Source organism: Halichoerus grypus, chromosome 9 (genome assembly GCF_964656455.1).
Source record: "Halichoerus grypus chromosome 9, mHalGry1.hap1.1, whole genome shotgun sequence".
Lineage (NCBI taxonomy): Eukaryota > Metazoa > Chordata > Mammalia > Carnivora > Phocidae > Halichoerus > Halichoerus grypus.
This window is the reverse complement of record NC_135720.1, coordinates 77,748,822-77,769,825: the sequence shown is the minus strand read 5'-3', so window position 1 is coordinate 77,769,825 and position 21,004 is coordinate 77,748,822. Positions and strand designations below refer to the sequence as shown.

At 38.0% G+C, this 21,004-nt stretch overlaps 1 protein-coding gene across 8 annotated transcripts in view; it reads right to left on the bottom strand.

Annotated features, from left to right (window-relative positions):
- Positions 1-13,059, bottom strand: part of LOC118529283 (uncharacterized) — a 511,719-nt gene extending 498,660 nt beyond the window's left edge. The window contains exons 1-4 of one of the 8 annotated variants that reach the window (XR_013441204.1): positions 12,440-12,988; positions 11,754-11,828; positions 4,585-4,737; positions 1,490-2,483 (exon numbers count right to left, since the gene is read on the bottom strand). The gene's annotated coding sequence lies outside the window, so the exon portion shown is untranslated. Of the gene's footprint in view, positions 1-1,489; positions 2,484-4,584; positions 4,756-11,753; positions 11,829-12,439 lie in introns of those variants that run through there. The other 7 variants (XR_013441203.1, XR_013441206.1, XR_013441205.1 and 4 more) reach the window with 7 other exon arrangements.
- Between the last annotated feature and the right edge of the window lie 7,945 nt (positions 13,060-21,004).

The following is a 21,004-nucleotide window of genomic DNA, read 5'->3' as shown; positions in this document are numbered from 1 at the left end:
TACTGACAATATAAGTGATGTGTAAAATTTTTATATTTCTATTACAGGAATAAATATTGGCAGTCTTATTAGCATGATTCTTAACATTAATAGAATAGAAAGAACAGAAAGAATGACGAGTAATATATAACAACTTTTGATAAAAGGATAGTGAGGTATACTAGGAAAATATTTTGATGCCAGAAATAAAATAATATAGGGACCAGATACTCTTCACCAGGCTCCTTTGATTATACCAGCACTCTCCAATACAAGTAAATGCAAGCCACATATGTAATTTAAAATTACCTGGGAGATACATATAAAAAAAGTAAAACAAAAAAAGGCGTTGAAACTAAGTTTAAATATTTAATCTAATGTGTCCAAAATATTATCATTTCAGCATGTAATCAATATTTTAAAAATAATTAATGGCTAAGTTTTCAAAATCTATACATTTTATATCATAACAAATCTTAATTCAGATGCTAAATTTTCATCAGAAATACTTGATCTGTATTTATTTCCTAAAATGTAGTTGAAAAACTAGATTCATACATGCAAGTTGTTCCAAACATGCTTAAAAGAGCTAGTAACTCTGCATCAGGTAGCAATTTTCAAATTAAGATTCTTAAAAATTTAAAATTCAGTTCCCTGATTGTACTAGCCACATTTTAAGTACTTGAAAGTGGTTAATGGCTACTATGTTGGACAGTGCAGGGTTTTACACTGAGATAATACTGATCCTTAAGGCTATTTGAGATGTAGCAGCAAGTACATGGCATTGCTGTTGCCTTGCACATTATCTACAGGTGATCATAAACCAAGACTGGTACGTAGCATAGGCTTCCCATTCCCCACCACAGAGCTGTGGGTCCTAGGGTTTTTCCTCTGACCTATCTCCATATTCCTATACGAATATTACTTTCCTACAGCACACTCCAGTACGTAGTTGACATCTCCACCCGCTTTGTTAAGTGGCACCGAAACAGTTTTATCCATCTCCTCTGTAGTGTCCTTGGCAGGAGAGAATGTGAAAGCTAAGAAGAAAAGTTTTAGGATCCGACACCCTGTGTTCAAATCCGGACTTCACAACTAAAATGTAAGCTCCTTTAGAATAAAGATCTTGTCTTGTTCACAGCTGCAGTCTCAGACCCAGCAGAGTGTCAGGGCCAACAAAGAGTAGGCTCTGAAATATCTGCTGAGCAAATTTACCAGATGGGTAAACTTAGCAAGCAAGGCACTTTGATCTCTTTTAAGCTTCTTTCCTCACCAATAAAATGAGGCTAAATACCTACCTTGCAGTGTTACTATAAGGATTAAAGTTGATAAATACAAGACCACAAGAATAATGCCTGCCACACCACAGCTGTCAGTCAATAAATAGTAGCCATTATAGCAATTGCATTCTTTGATTACTGCCAACCCCACTAAACTAAAAGTTGGCTCTTCCAAGTCTTCCATTAAGATGGATTTTTAAATACTTATATTAAAAACATTATCACAAAACCAGTTTAGGATATGTTTTTATTTCAAAAAAAAGAGCTAAGTAAATTATATTTTAGCTTTTATTTATCCAGTTGGATAGAAAAGTATATTGGGGCTGAACATCAAGAAAAAAAATTATACTCAATAAAAATTTAATTATGTGGGTAGATTTTTCTTAGCTGTAGCTTCATTGTATTTTGGTTTCATCATATTTGGTAAAGTTTTCAGCGTAGCATGAAATACCTAAAAACAAATTTTCAGTTACCAAACACTTTTTAGAATTTACAGGAATTTTTAAAGATGGTGCTTTAAAAAAAAAAAAAAAAAAGCCTGTAAATTGGGCAGTTCTGCAATTCTGTAGAGTGGCCAAGAGAAAAAAAATCCTTCAAAGATTGAACTGGTTTATCTATGACATCCGAAGTGCTCAAGACTAAGGGTATCAAATTTAGTTGTCAATTGGTGGCAGTTTAATTTCTGACACACGCATCTACTGGAGTCTAACAATGACTCAGGGGACCTGTGCCACAAGGCCTGCTGGAATAAGCCTATCCCCAAACTAACCCTGACAAAATTTCTTTCTTCTGAACGTCCTTTTTAAAAACTCTTTTCAGAAAACAGCAAATTATAATTGCTGTTTTCTGAAAGAAAAAAAAATTCCCATTAGGATATCTGAAACAGACCCACTATATTCCAAGCACCTCTGTAAAAGGAAATACTATTAAGTAAATAAATTTTCTTTATATTACTGATAAATTTTAGGATTCTATTACTCAGTTACATGGTAAAGATTACATTTTTTTATAGTAGCAATTTACCTTATTTTTAAGTATCAGTGTTCTTACTTGACAGTTAATTTTAGTTTAACATAAATAAGACCTGGAAAAATAGTTTGTAACTTAAGATGCTATACTTCATATCCCATATTTGTTATGTGTCCTCCTCAGCAATGTAGGTCAAGGATATCCTAATTCCATCTGACGATGAGAATTTGATAGCGAGGAATTCTTCTCACTGGCCTAAAAATATAAAACATGAATTATGAGGTCAAATATGGGAGTTAATATATTATTATCTACATTACAAAATTATATGGGAGGCAAATGCTTTACTACTCATTACCAAAAAAACCCACTATATAGTTTAACTAAAATAACATTTACTATTTTTTATGCATATTGTATTTACAGCCAGACAGCTTCTACTTATAATCTAATGTGGCCTAAATTCCTTTAACATGTTCAGTTTTGTTTAAAAGACTAGAATTCACAGTGACCAATCCAAGTCAAACAGTGTTCTCAGGATAAGGTAATAGATATTTTTCAAGAGGAATGATTTGTGCTGTTTTACTAAAAGAATAATACCCTTTTATAACCTGTTTATCAGGAGGATATTTCTGTTTCAGCAACTCTTGTGGAGCTCTGGCTTCAACATCCCAACCAACAATTACCCCCGTTAGCCACCTTCCTTGTGGATGATCACCAATCCCACCTCAAAACAGTTTCCACGCTATCTTAGTTTCCACACTAAGGGATGAAAAGCCCAAGTGGCAGGAGAAAGTGCTAATCTAAATGATCCTAAAACAAGTTAGTGATCCCTAAATTTAAAAAAAAAAATAAAAAATTCTCCAAATACCATGTTAGTTACCATCTGATGGGGGTGGGGTATGTGTGTGTCTGTTTTTTAAAATATAAAGATTCTATCATTTAGCCTCTGTTTCCCTTCTACAAACAATTTTGGGCAAAGAGTTAAAAACAGATTAATAGTTCCAATAGTTCATACATACATCAGGTTTACACTGATCACATTAATTACATACTAATTATGTTTCATCTGTCTCTACACAAGACTACGAACTCCTCAAGAGCAGGGCTATATCTTAAAATATTTCTTTTCCCAGTATCTCCGGCTAATAAAAGGCTAAGAAGAGGAAAAGCTGGCTGTCAGATATTTCGTTTTATTCCCTATCAGAGGGATAGCATTTATAGCAGAGTACTTGAATGTTGGTACACACAGAAGTAGGGAAGAAAAATACAAAGCACTGATTCGAAACATATGTTCAAAATGTTTGCACATTTTATCGCTAAAGGGGTATACTTTTATTTCTCCAAAGCTTTGCTTTCTCAGAAAATAAGTCTGTGGCTATGCAACAACAAAAATTTTGTTGTCTAAACTAGTCTCTTAAATTATTTCAGACCCTATATTCATTTTAAGCTTTCAGATCAGCTCTCAGTGTGTATCTCTGCCCTTCACCACCCAGCATTGTCACTTGTACCACACATTCCTCACCAATAGGACATAACACACTGCTCAGGGAAAGTTGCTTTTGAAATTCTAACTGCAGCCACTATAAAACTGCATCTAATAAGTTAACTTAGAACTTTTAATAAACAGATGCTTAAATTGAATTTGTTTCCATTAGCATTAATTTTACTTTCAAAGCTATTTTAGAAAATCATATTTGTACCTGATAGCAATAATGCATTTATAACTCAAAAAGTTTTTATGCTTTTACCTTTTATTGAATCAGTCATATTTATTGTAATTCCATTTAAAAAGAATTCGTACAGCGATTCAAATATATCAACTCTAGCCCAAGTAAGTAAATAACATCAAAAGAAAATTTTTCTTAGTTTATGCTAAATGAATCATATATCTAAGATATTATATTCTATATTGGAGTGGGGGTAAGGTATAATTAACTCACTGTTGAATGTCAACCAAATAAAATACAAAATTATTTTTAACATATCAAATGTTTCACTAGCTCAGAACCCTGTAAGGTAAGCATAGATTTCTTTTTCATTGTCATTGTACCTATTTCTAAAATGATAAAGAGGCAGGGATTATAAACTGATGTGTCTCTGCAAAGAAACCAATATGAATATGCAGCAGAAACCTTTAAAAAATGTATTTGCAAACCACAGAGGCCATCATATATCTGAGGAATGACTATATTGGTTTCATTCTGTAGGAATGAAATTTCACAGTATTCCAAAATGTTACTACTCTTGAACATTACATGCATTTAAAATATTCAGTTGTTTAGTACTTCATTTGAATAATAGAGAATTAGCTAATATTAAATTCAACACATTAGAAATGTTTTATGAGGGGCACCTGGGTGGCTCAGTCAGCTAAGCGTCTGCCTTCAGCTCAGGTCATGATCCCAGGGTCCTGGGATGGAGCTCCGCGTCGGGCTCTCTGCTCAGCGGGGAGCCTGCTTCTCCCTGTCCCACTGCCTTCTGCTCCCCCTGCTTGTGCTCTCTCTCTCTGTCAAATAAATAAAATCTTTAAAAATGTTTTATGTAAATGTTTAGACACTTCATTAGCCAATATTAACTAATGATTTTTCATATTATTTGGGAATAACTCTGGAAACATAATGCTGCAACAACCACACCACTGAATAATTCTGAGAACACCCGCAGCTCTGAGATTTGTACAGATTCCTGCCATTTACCCCACCACAGTAGCCCTGAAGGCAGGAATAGTAGAAATCCCAGCAGTATCCACACAGCCCACCCAACTACCACTTTTCTATGTGTGAACCAGAATGTTCAGAAAGGGAACATGGGAGTTGAGAGAATAATGCAAGGCATGACAGGATTAATATCACTTCCAGAGGTAAAAATGGAGGTTGTACTTTCTACTACTTATCAGAACTATTATCCAAGCTTTTTGAACACTTGTAGATAAATGCAATGCACCTATACCTAAGTATGAAGACTAGAAAGAAACAGGTAAATCTAAAGAATTTTAAAAATCATGATCAGGAATATAGAATGTAGTATAGCTGTAATGCTACACTTGCAACATTGTTTATGAAAAAGAGGCAAAAGCTAAAATCAAAATGCTTGAAATTAATAAAGAGAAATCACCAAAATTTTGTTTAAAATTCTGAATACCCTTCTCTCCCCTTCCTCCCTGTCTCACATTACAAACTGCTATTTCCCATTATGTTCCCTGTCTAGTCCTAGAAAGTCAGGATAAACAGCCAAAATTTACACATAAGTGCCCTTAATTGAGTCAGCCATATCACAAATAAGGCCAAACGTTTTTTAGTTTTTGCCACTGAGAACTCGGATGAATTATCATGGATGAAGAGGTTTTCATGACTGATTTGGAAAAAAGTGGATTATGTGTTTTAAACTGTTTATCAAGTCTTAATAGTGACGGAAAATAAGGTATATTATGTTACTACAGCATATTTCTTTTTTCATACTCTTTCCAAAATAAATCCCCCTTTCCAGCCAAGCCTAAAATGATCTGGGACAAATGTTGGAATAAATATCAAGTTACCTAATTATTTCTTACAGTTTTTCTCATTCTTATGCATAGAAAAATCAGAGTCAAATCAACACAAAAATATCAAAAATAAATTATTCTTACTTTCGAGGTTTGAAATGGACTTTGGATAACCCTCTTACATTTGTAGTACTCATTAAACTATTGTTTACTAGATGCCTGTGGTCAATGATATCCCTTTGCAAAAATTTATTTTTAGACCACTTTTCATTCTCAAGTGGTCTTAATGCTTTTAAATTAATGGATTTCCATTATTATCTGAAAAATATTAACATAAGTATAGAGCTAGATATGTAGATATATAAATCATCAAAATAAAAGGGATTGGGGCGCCTGGGTGGCTCAGTTGGTTAAGTGACTGCCTTCGGCTCAGGTCATGATCCTGGAGTCCCGGGATCAAGTCCCACGTCGGGCTCCCTGCTCAGCGGGGGGTCTGCTTCTCCCTCTGACCCTCTTCCCTCTCATGCTCTCTTTCATTCTCTCTCTCTCAAATAAATAAATTAAAAAAAAAAAAAGGGATTATTCCTTTGCCATATCTCCATTACTACTAACACTATAGTTTAAAGAAAATGAATCTGCCTCCTCTTTTTTATTTTTTTAAAGATATATTTATTTTAGAGAGAAAGAGCACAAGCAGGAGGGCCAGAGGGAGAGGAAGAGAATCTTAAGCAGACTCCATGCTGAGCGTGAGCCCAACTCGGGGCTTGATCTCACCACCCTGAGATCACGACCTGAGCCTAAACCAAGAGTTGGACACTTAACTCACTGCACCACCCAGCACCCCTGCCTCCTCTTTTTTAAATAGGAAGTAATTATTCTTACTCTTAGCTCCCTGGTCTTTAAAATATTTATGTAGGAATAACATGGATTTAATAAATATTAAGTAGACTACAAGAAACCTGGTAAATCTTCCAGATGATCAGAAAAGACCTTTCCTAAATTCCTCTATTTTGTACACAATATCTTTTTTTTTTTTTTAAAGATTTTATTTATTTATTTGAGAGAGAGAGAATGAGAGAGAGAGAGAGCATGAGGGGGGGAGGGTCAGAGGGAGAAGCAGACTCCTCGCTGAGCAAGGAGCCGGATGCGGGACTCGATCCCGGGACTCCAGGATCATGACGTGAGCCGAAGGCAGTCGCTTAACCAACTGAGCCACCCAGGCGCCCTGTACACAATATCTTAATTCAAAATATATTTTGGAAAGGGTATGTGCAAGCCAGGAATCAGATTAGGACTCTAAGGCAAAATTTGAAAGCAGATTTACATCACATAAATATATCCTACCTTGTCTTTAATAACCAGTGTTTTATATGCATCATCTTTCATCTTTTATGCATTATCTTTCATTCTCTGGTATAACCGTCTAAAACCATTCCAAAAATCAGAAAGCATTAAAAACAAAATGCTTAAAATAACAAGTGGCGTTATGCATATTAATATATAGCAAATGATGCTGCTTGTTACATAATGTCTAGCTATCATAGGGGAGAGAGTCTTTTATCCAACCACATTGAGTTAATCTGTACAAAAGTAAGAGAAAATAGATCTCTCTCATGAAACAAGAGTATTAAAGTACATACACACATTCCATATCAGTAAATTTTCTTTTGTGAAATAAGGTGTCAGAACTTTAGATTATTTTAAAACAAGAATATAATCTTTCAATCAAAAAAGTATAATCTGGCTATATGATATTTTCCTGCATTTCTACAATAATTTTATTTTTCCTTACAGCCAATTTCCTTTTTCCATAAAGGATCTTTTTCTCATTTTATACATGTTTAAAAGGAAAATAAATCATGGGGCACCTGGGTGGCTCAGTCAGTTAAGCGTCAGCCTTCAGCTCAGGTCATGATCCCAGGGTCCTGGGATTGAGCCCCATGTCCTTCCTGCTAAGCGGGGAGCCTACTTCTCCCTCTCCCTTTGCTCCTCCCCCAGCTCGTGCCCTCTCTCTCTAATAAATAAATAAAATCTTAAAAAATAAATAAAAGGAATATAAATCAGATAAAATTTATTGTTTAGAAAAAACTTTTAGGAGCATATTATTTTTAGAAAGTGAAATACATCTTACGGGGCAATCAGTAACCTCTGGAATACTTGGAAGTTTTTCTCCTTGTAGGGTCAAAATTGGTCATCTGATGGTAAAAAGAATTCTAAAGTCCTACATACCAATATTTAGCATTGATATGTGATTTTATAATAATATTTGGCTACAGTTCTCTGATGTCCCAAGAATTCACAAAACTGCAAACAAAATAATGAGGCTCAGGGTAAAATCCAGATTTGGGGAAGCCAAAAATCTTACCACATCCTCTACCTCAGCCCTCACTGACATGACATATGGTGCCTGTCTGAAATAGCAATACTCGGTTATTTCTTTTACCCCAAAGGATAAGTAGAATATACACAAATAAAATGCTGAAAGTAAGATTTTATGTATGCTAGAATAAACTACCATCAGGTATATGGAAGTCTGAATATTCTTTTTTTCTGAATATGGTTTCTTTTCCAACTATATAGGGAAATGACAGATGAAATAAAGTGAACAGGATGCCTGGGTGGCTCAGTTGGTTAAGCATCTGCCTTCAGCTCAGGTCATGATCCCGGGATCCTGGAATCAAAAACCACATCGGGCTCCTTGCTCAGGGGGGAGCCTGCTTCTCCCTCTGCCCCTCTCCCTGCTTGTGATCTCTCTCTCTCTCTCTGGCAAATGGATGAATGGAATCTTAAATAAATAAATAACAAACAAACAAACAAAATGAACAAGGAACTAAGATCACTTTTCCTTTATCCTCATAGTTTTGCTTCATTTTCCTTGAGATAAACCTAAAAAAAAATATTTTTCAGAAATCATACTTTGTCAACTAAGGTTACTAAGTGACCTACTTTTCTCCAAAATTGTCTGAGCCCCCATTTGCCCATCAGTGCTCAAGCTAGTTTTTATTTTTTTAAGCTAGTTTTTAATAGATTTGATGAATATTTCGTTTGTTTTTTAAAGCTAACTACAACCTTTAAGTAGTCAAATAACTCAAATATTGTTGAAAAGTATTCAACTAATCTGGATAAATAGATATAGTATTATAATTTATTAAGCCACCCTCTCCTGCCCTCCATGAAAAAGGAGGGAAGATTTGATTACAGAGCTTCCACTACAAAAAGAGAATGCATACTGATCTTGGATTTGTTTTGTTTTCAAATATCTACAGAAGGATGATTATATCAATGTGTTAGGTTTCTATTCCCGGACTTTACTTTTCAACATAAATGATAAAATGTGCACATGTTGTTTATATCCTTTATTTGCCAAAAGCCACTAAGTTGATTAATCAGTATTTTCTGCCCCTGCAATCCCAAAAATATTATTTTAAATAATATGTCAAGGTCTCCTTTGAAGGACAGTAGCAACTTTTTTTAAGGATGAAAGAAAATAAAAGAATTACAATACAGCACAACTTTTTTTTTTTCCTTGAAGACTCTGAGCAGAATTGTTGCCACATCCCTGAAACAAAACACTGAACTGGTAAAGCTGCCTGCAAAATACAGAGCTGCAAAACCATCAGCACACTATTTGCCACAATCTCCACAGTAGTAAGTGTTCCAAGATGCTTCTTTATGTAGTATTATCAGGCAAAAAGGACAAAACAATGTTTATTCACCTTTAATGTGAAAATTCCTTTGGCAGTATCTGCACATGAAGCAATAGATGTTTTTCCAATTACTACTGCCAAACTCGGTAAGTTACTAATCTTTAGTTTTTGGCATTTTATTTTTTGGATTGAAAGCTAATTATAAGCATTACCAGGTCATTAGGTTTCTTTCCAGCTACTACTCAATTTAAAATAAATGATAAATAGCATAACATATTTCCCCTGATTCATGCATCCAATTTCCCACAAAACTTGGGTTCACTTAACAGGTGTCTTACATTTGTGAACCCAGATGAAAGCTCACTCCATACAGGCAGTAAAAATAGTTAAAGAGAAATCTTAGACTGCAAGAAAAGCTTCCTTCACTAGGATTAAAAGATACTTTTTCAAGGGGGGATTGACATTCCTGAGACCCATTTAATCCATAGTTCCTGTATTAAAACAATGAAAGGTTAGGAGGGCGCCTGGGTGGCTCAGTCAGTTAACATCCGACTTTTGGTCTCGGCTCCATGATCTCAGGGTCATGAGATCCAGCCTGCTTCTGGCTCCACGCTGGGCATGGAGCCTGCTTAGGATTCTCTCTCTCCCTCTCCCTCACCTCCTCCCCCTGATCGCACACTCTTTCTCTCTAATAAATAAATAAATCTCTAAAAAAATAAAACAATAACTTGGGGCACCTCGCTGGCTGGTTCAGTCAGTGGGGCGTGCAACTCTTGATCTTGGGGTTCTAAGTTTGAGTCCCACGGTGGGTGGAGAGTTACTTAAAATCTTAAGGGGCACCTGGGTGGCTCAGTTGGTTAAGCATCGGACTCTTGATTTCAGCTCGGGTCATGATCTCCAGGTTGTGGGACTGAACCCTCATGGGGCTCCAGGACTCAGCTCGGAGTGTCAGAGTCTCGGGGTCTGCTTATCCCTCTCCCTCTGTTCCTCCCCCGCTCCCCCAATCACATGCACACACACGCACACTCTCTTTCTCTCTCTGTCAAATAAATAAATAAAATCTTCTAAAAAATCAAATAAGATCTTAAAAAAAAAACTTACTCCAAAAACAACAAAAAAGATACAGAGGCTGAGATGAAGTCCAGATGGAGGGAGAACGTATGGATTACTTAAAATATATTAACCAGGGGCACCTGGGTGGCTCAGATGGTTAAGCGTCTGCCTTCAGCTTGGGTCATGATCCCCAGGTCCTAGGATTGAGCCCCATGTCAGGCTCCTGGCTCAGTGGGGAGTCTGCTTCTGCCTCTCCCCCTGCTCATGCTCTCTGTATCTCTGTGTCTCAAATGAATAAATAAAGAAATCTTTTAAAAAAATAAAATAAAATATATTAACCAATTACAATGTGTGGAGCTCATTTGGGTTCTGATTCAAACTAAAAAATATTTACAGCAGGAGATTTTGGGAAATGTAAATAGTGATTAGATGTTCTACATGTTTGCTATTTTTCATAATATGGTTGTTAGAAATGCACCTGGGTAGCTCAGTCAGTTAAGCAACCGAGTCTTAATTTCTGCTCAGGTCATGATCTCGGGGCGGTGGGATCGATCTCCGAGAGGTCTCCATGCTCAGTGGGGAGTCTGCTTGAGATTCTCTCTCCCTCTCCCCCCTCTAAAATAAATAAATAAATCCTTTTAAAAATGGCATCTTTTGGGGTGCCTGGGTGGTTCAGTCGTTGAGCATCTGCCTTCGGCCCAGGTCATGATCCCAGAGTCCTGGGATCGAGTCCCACATTGGGCTCCTTGCTCAGTGGGGAGCCTGCTTATGTTTCCTCTCTTGCTGTGTCTCTGTCAAATAAATAAATAAAATCTTTAAAAAAAATAAAATAAAAATGGCATCTTTCCATTACAGTATGCTGTTTCTGATAAGAATATAGGAAAAGGATGGAAGAAAAAGAATGAAAAGGCCGGCAGGATGAAGCCAGATGCCCAAGCCTTGACGTTTGTCTGATTATAGTGGAGGGAAACGAGTTGCTCTTGGACGACACTGCAAGGTCCATAACAGGGGAGGAGGGGCATGCTTGGGGAGTGGCGGTGTGATGAGGTCACAGGAAGAAGGAGAAGAGTGTGGAGTTATTCTTAGAAAATATATTGTAAGCCCTGAGGAGTGACTGTGGAAGCAGCTGAAACATCAGCCGCGTTCTTGTTCTCGGGCTACTGAACGCAATGGCCCGAGAGGAGCAGGATCCCACGATCCCCAAGTGCAGGGCATGAGTTAGGAGCTATGAAAGAATGTGACCCTCAGCCCCCCCCTTTCTGCACCTGACGATTGCCAGCCCAAACATCCCGCTCCTCCCTGCTCCTCCCGTATCCCAGGACTGCCTCCCTCCGTGCGTACGCGTAGAGGAAACTGCAAGCGTGCTTGAAGATATTTGCCATCCCTTTGTACTCCTTTTTGAGGCATCTGTCCTTGCTTTTCCGATAAAAAAAAAAAAAACAAAATAAAAGTTCTGTGCAGGATTCAGCTGCTGCTGCCCTCCCTTGCAGAGACATCCCTGCACAGCCGCTCAGATGGGTGTCTGAGATCTTTATTTCAGGTCACAACGACCAAGAGGATACTGGTTTCTCCCTGCATAAAAACGGGACAGATTATCAAGGTTATACAGCAAGTCTACCATGTATCTACCACCGTCCTGGGAATTGAGGAATGTTCAAGAGAAATGCACATCCTTGAACTTAGCTCAGGAATCAGCATCAGAACCGAATCACCAGAGTAGACTATTCATGGAAACTAGTTACCCTGGTGTAACATTTGACAGAAACATCTATTTCCGGTAGAGTCAATAGTTGCTGTTTGAAGAATTAAAAATATACAGATGTAGACCCAGGTTGTTTAAAAGCCACAAAATAAATGAAGAAACTGAGCAATGGGATGTAACAAAGGAAGGAAACATGACATCAAAGGAGAGAGAAAGGTGCAGACGAGAAAGCAAACTTGGGAGGAAAGATGAACACTTGTCCCTCAGGCCTCCAAAGGAGCACTAAATTATACACGTCGCCTCCTTCTTCCTCACCCCAAAATACCTGAAATGACGCCACACAGAGAGAGGGCGCCGCCATCGCCCTGGTTCCTCTTCAGTCCTGTCCCAGGAGCCCAGGAAAGGAGGCCCCTCGCGCGGCCCGCGCTCTGGCCCGGGGTCTCGGTCCGCACGCGCCCCGCTCCCTGAGAAAGCCGGGATACCGGGCGCCCCCGGGGAGCCCCCCACCTCCGCCCGTGCGGTCAGGTCCCGGCGGGCGCTCCTCGCCTCGGGGTGCGGCGCCGGCGGCGACCGCGGGGACAGCAGGGGCGAAGACCGCGCTCCCCGCCCCCACCCCCGGCCGCCCGCTGGGGCATCGCGGCGGGTGCGCGCTGCGCAGAGAACGGCCGCGCGCACTCTGCTGGGGGCGTTAGCTCGGCTCAGGCGCCGCCCCCGGGGCTCTGAACCCGACCTTCTCTGCCCGACTCGCCGCGCAGAACGCGGAATCTACAGTAGTCTACCCAGAGCTCCATCTTGTGCGGGGAACCGACGTCCTAGCTCTTGGCCCTGCCCTCCTTTGCCCACTGTTAGTGCCAAGAGGCAGGATGGCTTTCGTGTCCTCCGTATCCCTCAACCTACTTATACCGCCCGGGGCTGTAGATTTTGCCCATCCCCCCCCCCCCCAGGCTCCTACTCCGTTCCTATTGCAACAGCCTAACACTAGGTCACCGGTCCCACTGATCACCCCACTCCAGTTTCAAAATCTGATCCCCTCAAATCCACACCAGGACGCAGTAACCTAACTTAAATGCAACTCTGATCGCATGCTTTCTAGTTTAACACCTGTTGGTGGCTTCTAATGGCCAGCCCACAGAGGCCAACGCCCTCTGCGTGCTTTCAAAGGCCCCTCAAGATCTGGCCTCTGTGCTTTCCCCAGTCTCATCCCTCCTTGTATACTCCAAAGAGTTGAACAGGCTCCCTTCTCTGGGATATTCCTTATCCCAATTGCCTCCCGGGCTTGTCTGGCTAATTTACTCATCTTTGAGTTAAAAACTGGGCTCTGACATTCTATCTTCGGGGATGGTATGCCGGCTGAGTTGGATGACCCTCTTGGGTTCTTCAGAGCACCTGCGTGTCTCCGCTGTAGCAAAGATCACTACTCCAGCCATGTAGTCACTTACCTTCTCGGCCCACTTGCAGCAGTTGATTACCTACTACACTGCACCAGGCACAAGGTGAAGCAGGTGTTATGAATTATTTAATAGTTACAACTACCCTATGAAGTAGCTTCTATTATCTCCATCATACAGGTGGGTATAGACTAAGAGAGCTTAAGAAATTTGTCCAATGTCACATGACCAGGATGTAGGGAACTCAGGCATCCATATTTTTAAAAAGTCACCCTCCAGGTGATTCCTGTGTGCAGCCGAGAACCAGTGCTCTAGCTTGGAGAGCTCTTTCAGGACAAGGGCCATGTGCTTCATGTCTGGACCTAGTGTAGTGACTGGGATATAGTAGGTGTTGTGGAATAAATGGAGGTTTTATTTGTTCTTCTCTACCACACCAGAAAGCAGGCCATTCAGGAATCATAGTGGCCTGTTTGTTGTTGTTGTGCAAAGAGACTCAGAAAGTTAAGTGACTTGACGGTTCACAAATGGCAGAATCGTGAAGACCAGGGACTTTTGACTCTTCCCAGGCTTTTTTCACCATTGTAGCTTTTTCTGGGACAGCCTCCCAGGGGAGGTTGTGTGTGTGTGTGTGTGTGTTTAATTCTTCCTAGAAAACTTTGGTGATAAGAGATTCATTGTCACATTCTCACATCAGACATCTGTAGTGCCACAGTACACAGTACAGAGGGACGGGGTAGGTTCATTTTTCAAACCAACCTCTGGGATCCAGAGCCAAAATATGACATGAAGACAGAGTTTGCCAGGCCAAGGAGGCTGCAACAGGCTAATGCCTTCAAAACTGCAGACCCTCCCAGGGTGAAAGGCTGAAGTGTTTTATCAGAAAATATGGGATCCGGGCTGTTTCAGTAGGAATCTGGTAAGTACTGCTAGCTGCGTTCATCGTGTCTTTCAAGGTGGGCTCATGACTAGCACTAGCACTGGCCGTCTGAGTCTCGTTACTAAGTGTACATTGAAGTCAGCGAAATAGCAGTATCAATACCAAGTTCCTGGAACAAAGGATTCTACAGAAAAACAAGTGGAGGGGAGGAGGCGGTTTCAAGAACGAGGAAGAGAAAAATTTGTTCAGTTTAAAGTCAGGTCTTGCCAAAGCACTCAGTAATGTGTCCATCTTAATTTCCATCCATCTTTACATTTCTAAAGTGGTTTCAGGTTCTGGTGACAAAAAGAAAGAGAAGTAGCAAACTCACTGGGCAACACTGCTGTTTTGATGTGTATCCTCAAAAAGAACGGCTTCAGTTACTGTAGTTATCTTGATATGATTCCAGGCCATCTGAAATATTGTTCCAGGTGGTTATGCCAAGCCACCAGGTTGAAGGATTTTTAAGTAAAAAGGTAATATGATCAAATTGGATTTACTAAACATAAACACACACACACACACACTCATCGCCAGCCAGCAACAGTGCAGGGGATGAGTTGTTGTGGGACAAAAGGAAACACAGGAAATGGTGTCCATAATAGGAAAAAGCTGGAAAGAACCACCACATCTACTGGCAACAGAATGATTAGATTGTTATATGTTCACACAATAAGTATTACACAGCAGGGAAAATGAATGAATTATACCTTGTGTAAAATTATTGTCATATAAAGAGACAAAGAATATGCCACCAAAAATGTAGGAAAAAGATGTTAGTGCTCAGGCTTTAACTTAAAGAGGATTTGTTTAAGAGAACTTTGTTAAAAGAGAAATATTTGAGTGTTTATAATTTACAAGACCTCTACAAGTGCGTGAGTACACATGTTGTCTAAGCACATTCTACATTTGGTAGAAAATGGACTGGGAAATCACTATTGATGGCACAAATACTACTGAGGAGATGATCTCATTTATATGTGGAATCTAAAAATTGGAACTCCTAGAACCAGACAGGGGAGCAGTGGTTTCCAGGGGCTGAGAAGGGGAGGGGAACTGGAAGAGGCCAGCCAAAAGGTATGAGCTTGGTTATCAATAAGTTCTGGGGATCTACTTTACATAGCATGGTGATTATAGTTAATAATACTGTACTGTATACTTGAAATTTGCTAAAAGAATAGATCTTAAGTGTTCTCACTAGACCCCCCCCCACAAAAAAAAGTAACCATGTGAGGTGATGGATATATGAATTAACTTGACTGTAGTAATCATTTCACAATGTATATATCAAACCATCACATTATACACCTTGTGTACATTTATATAAATATGTACATAAAATATGTATAATTTTTATTTGTCAATTATACATTAGTTAAGTCTGGAAAAAAATAAAACAGAGTTTAAGCCAAAAAGTGATGAGAACAAACTAATTAACACATATTTAAAGTGAAACTCCTTTTTTTCTTTAGCAATATCTCAACTATTTTTGTCAGAGGGGTTAAAAATGGGTATTTATTAGATTTCTTGGAAAAATACTGATATTAGGTAAAATAATGAGTAAAATGGGGAGAAGCAAATAGGAATGAGCAGATGATATACTCTTACATCTTTTGACACTTTCTAGCTGCTCCTTAGTAAGCGCAAGATGACAGAGTGTAGAATCAATATTTGTAATCATTGTAATATTATACTATGCCAAAATATTTGAGTCATATGCAGTGTTCCAAAATAAAATTTTATTTGTAATATAGACCATTTTAACCATTCCTCTAAATTAAGATTTATTTATTTGTGGGGAGGAGGGGCAGAGGGAAAGAAGAGAAGCAGACTCCCTGATGATCGTGGAGCCCATCTCCGATCCCTGAGATTAGGACCTGAGCCAAAACCAAGAGTAGGATGCTTAACTAACTGAGCCAGCCAGGCGCCCGCAATTCCTCTAAATTAAAAGAAACTTGCTTTAACTAGGGATCAACAAGTTAATACATTTATTAGCTCACTCCTGGGATTAATAACTTGTAAGAGAACACTGAAAAGTTTTCTCAAACCTCAAGAAAAAGGGTATCTTTTAACGTGCCCCTCAGCTGAGAATTATTTTAAAAAGGTTAACCCAGAGGATAACTTCTTTAAAGTCTTGACTGAAATGAATCTTAATTTTGAAGATGAGCCATTATCTGAGTTTTGGTATCACAATATCCAGCACATTAAAATTATTTGTACAATGCTTTCATGTTTCTAAAATAAAATGTCTAGCTTTTGTACACCAGGGCTGTTGGTAGACGGGCATCCAAACTGTACAACAACAACAACAAAAAAGAATAGGCGGCAAAAGTCTGTTTACGCAGTTATAATCCGACATTTCTGTGTTATGTCTAGTGTGTATTAGGCTGTCTTGCCTAAATTCCATTTCTGAAAGTCTACTGGTTGACGACCTCTATCATGTAAAGAATTAATTCAAGGCAACACTCCTAAACAATTTCAAAGCTTTCTGTGAAATATGGCATATATAGAATTGCTCTCAAGATTTCCAGTGAATCATGCATTGCCCATATGTAATGATGAAACCACTCCCTTATTAGGTAATTCTGACATTTGGCTTAATAAGCTGAATAAATATTATTGATACTAGTAGTAACAAGTTATATTTTTTATATCTTAGGTATTATAGACAGAATTATCATCATGCTTCACATATGAACTTCTGGCCACATCATATGGATCATTGGATACTGAGTTGCATATCATGAATTAAATTATGAACAACTGAGATTAGCAGAGAAAACTATTCAAGGACTGTGAGTCTGCATTCCTAACAATGTAAGACATCAAGGGGTTAGAAGTGATGGCAATACTTAAGTAAAAATGTTACACTGATCTTACGACTAAAATAAAGTCAAAAGCTCTTCAGCTGCTCAACCATCTTGAGGTGGCCATGAGAATGTGCCTTGAAGAACCCCGTCTACAGGGAGCTCACTAGACCAGGGGCCCCTGCAGCTACACTCTGAGCACCATCGCTGCATTTGTGCCATAGATTCACCTTCCTGAGGATGCTTCCTGCCAATATTGGGCACGCAGGGTTACTAAAGCAGGTGCACACCTACCTGGGAGATGGGGGACTCCTCTGGCTGTCAACTTTGGTTCAATGACTCCCCCAATCGTCCTGCCGAGTCTTCCTTAGACTACACAGCAGTCAAAGGTACTTTCATCCAGCCTTACTTTCCCTCTCACCTTCATTTGGTCACACTTACATTGCATCTGATGGATCTTAGGTTTTCCTAGCTCCCTTCCAATTTTCTTTCACAGGCATTTCCTTTATTCAAATCCTTCCATTTTTAATCCCATCTTGGCATGTACTTCTTAGAGGACTTGGACTAACATATGTCTAGAAATATACTGTTGGGGATTCAATTAAAAGTAATGACAGATTGGTGGTTTTTAAAATCCAAGATATCAGAAAATGATTATGGGTAGTACAAGCAGGCCCTTTTGGTGGCCTGTATAATGGCCTTTTGTAATAAGACCCAATCTTAGAAAGAATTGCCTTTAGAGCCAATATTATAAATCATATATAGAAATCACTCATTAACCCAGTCAACTCATTTTTGAGTAGAGAGCAAGTTACTTAATCTCTGTGCTTAATTTCCCTAATGTAACATGGGAATAATAATTGTATCTAACTCATAAAACTATTCTGCAGTCTAAAAGAGCTACTATATGGGGGCATCTGGCTGTCTCAGTTGGTAGAGCATGCGACTCGATCTCGGGGTTGTAAATTCGAGCCCCACGTTGGGTGTACAGGTTACTTAAAAATACAATCTTAAAAAAACAAACAAAAGAGCTACTGTATGTAAAGAATGTAGAACAGGGCTTGGCACATAGCATTTAATTAGTGCATTAATGATCATTACTATCAGTATGAGTTTGGCACTTGAGTACATACAGTTTGCAAAGACAGCTAAGATAGAAAAATCTATATTTAAATGAAAAAAAGTCACAAAAGAGATGGTCAGAATGGTGAGGAAAAAAGCTAGAATTTGTTCACTCAATGGCATGTCTGAAAAGGGAGAAGGGAACTTTATTTGCTCCAAGTTTTGCACAGTTTTTATACAGCAGGCTTCTTGATTAATTGTAGTTTGATATCTGGTGAAATAATGTCACTCTATTTTATACAATGTTACTCGGACTACTATGAGAGTTTAATTAGCATTCCTTGGTTTTGTAATAGTGATGACAGAGAAATACATTCCAGACAATCTTTTAAGTGGTCTTAGTAAGTGAGGAAGCTTGACTAGAGTTAAAAAGGAAATAGGTCACCATAGGGATTAGCAAATCTTAGTGACTCATGAAAAAACAAAACTGGGACTTCAGAGTCTTTAGGAGCGAGCTCTATCTAGAGCAAAGTGGCCATATATGTTTATTATTTCTCTGGGATAAATATGGCCTATACAGTTTAATAGGGTTGTCCTTGTATCATGAAAACAGCACAAAGCTTGATGAAATTATCTGTTTCATAAATGTGCGTGTAGTGTTTTAGCTGAGTATATGAAATCTTTTCTGATGATTTTTAAGACTTTGGTTAAAGGTCCCACCCAAATCAAGTAAAGTTACATGTTAACTTGTACATTTTATCCAGTAGAGTTAAAAATCATTTCTGTTCATTGGACAAACTACAAAGTTATCGTATTCGTCTGTAAAACATTGATCAGTTTTGTATCTAATCCAGCAATCTTACCTTCCTGTGAATAGCCATACTTTCTTCTTCGAATGCCTCAATTTTTTGTTGAAACCTGGACATTTAAAATATTATAATATGGTAATTGGAAACCACATCCTCCCCGCCCAGGTTTTTTCTAGTACTTGTAAGAGACATTAACAATCTTTCTTACAAAAACAAGTAGCTCACAAACATTTTAATATAAGAGTCCCAGTTCATATAACTAAGGTGAATCTTTGGGTAAATTAAGCTGATTTAATAACTTTGGTTATTAAAATAATTTAACAATTTAAATAATTAAATAATGGCTGTCTTTTCTATATAAGTATGGAGTATAATCCAACAATACATTTTATTTTTAAAGTGAAGATTGGGCTTGCTTAAGAGACAAGTTAATATGAAGCCCTTAAATTTCTCGTGCTGGTCTACTAACTAGATAAGCTAACATTACTTACATAATATTGAGAATAAAAACATAAAATGTCTTCAAATAAATTGAATAGTGATTCTGACAAATGTTTGTATAATAGTAATTATGTTTCATAGTATATCAGCTTGAATATAACTTCCAAGATCCTCAGGTAACTTAAAACTTTGGATTAATATTAAATTGAGTTAATTAATGGGTAATCATTGGATACCTATTTAATTGTATGTAAGATTCAATACTGAAATACTGCTCACTCAGCATAATTTTATTTGCATTTGCTTCTTGTATTTATATACTATGGATGGCTATTTTTGGGTTATGTATTTAACGGACATGTTCATTTTTGCAACTTTAAGGTTTCAAAGTTATGTGTATTCATGAGCTTTGCTATTCTGCAAAAGTGTTTCCATAGGACAGTTTTCAATTCCTTTCCTTTGAGTTTTCTCAGTAAAATAGTTACATTGCTTAAAGTTTGTAATTAGCATATGTAGCTGAGACCAGGAACAAATACAGACAGAAAAACACAATTAAGTATCAAGATAACAGAATGAGTTTGTTTTTCAAGGACAGAGTGTTTTGTCCTGAAGTGTCTATTTCTTCCAAAGTATGGAAAACTTGAGGATCTAGAAGAGAGTAAGAGTCTGAAAAGAAACTTACAAAATGTACTAAAAAATTTGGCAAAACTCCCCCAGTTTTGGTGCACTTATTTACAAGAAAAGGAAGGGGAGGGAAGAGGGTATGAAAACTTTATCGTTAAGGACTATGTCAATGCCAAACTAGAATTTGGTGTTCTCCATTAAAATAATAAATTGTTCTTAAAGAGCTCAAAAGAAGACTAAATCGCTCTTCAACTTCTGTATGATCTGCTCAGATAGATTTTCCCTATCTCATCAGAATAATTTGCTTGGCTTTGTTTTGACTTTATAATGTCCTTCATTATTAAAACAAAGACCAAAATTAAAGAAGTTTCCCACTTGGCAAAGATGTGAGTTTCCTTGAAATTGTTCTGCTTTCTATGTTTCTTTTTAAATATTTTATTTCACTTCTATTAAGTGGGAAACCAACTATTATTCTCAGGCACCTATGATCCTGTCTTAATGAAGTGATTAAATCTCCTCAGAAAACTTTTGATTTTGCTTTCCCAAAATTGAATCCTAAAATAAAAATTTCAAGATGTGTTTTATACGGAAACTATCTTTGAGACTTCCCAGAGGGCCCTGGGAAAATCACAAACTTTAGTACTTTTTATTAGTGTAAACAGATACTGCAACTCAAAACTCCTTTTCCTAAGAGTTCAGAAGATCTTGCACTTGTTACAATCAGGTCATGGCCACAAGGTACAGCTTGCCTGGAAGTTAAACATAAAATGGCATTATTTTATTTATGGATTAACAGAAAAGTCAAGACTGAACCACAAGTACAGGGGACAATATACAAATGAG